Below are 497 nucleotides of genomic sequence, written 5' to 3'. Positions count from 1 at the left end.
GAGTCGCTAGGAGTCGGACACAACTGAGCGACTTCACTTTCACTTTTCACTTTCATGCATTGGAGAAGGAAATGGCAGCCCACTCCAGTGTTCTTGCCTGGAGAACCCCAGGGACGCGGGAGCCTGGTGGGCTGCAGTCTCTGGGGTCTCACAGAGTCAGACACGACTGAAGCGACTTAGCAGCAGCAGCGGCAGCAGCAAGGTCCTTGTTTACCTTGATTCCTTATAAAGACCACCTCCAGATGACTTGGCATTCAGAGGACTTCGGCATGGGAATTTGGAGACACAGTGTGACTGCTGATATCCTTGAAGGGCAACTGGATTTGGAAAGTAGAGGTGTTTCTTGGGCACAGCTGGAAGGGAAAGCTCTGAGCCGGGGGCTGGGAGGTTCAGTCGTTTAGGTGTTGGGAGGAAGACAGGGCTACGGGAGTCCCCACATGTCACAGGTTTAGGTTTAAGACTCCTGCAAGACTCCTGGGAGGAACGTTTCCAGGAGA

Source organism: Bison bison, unplaced genomic scaffold, assembly GCF_000754665.1.
Source record: "Bison bison bison isolate TAMUID 2011002044 unplaced genomic scaffold, Bison_UMD1.0 scf7180017864144, whole genome shotgun sequence".
Lineage (NCBI taxonomy): Eukaryota > Metazoa > Chordata > Mammalia > Artiodactyla > Bovidae > Bison > Bison bison.
Note: the sequence above shows the minus strand (reverse complement) of the source record.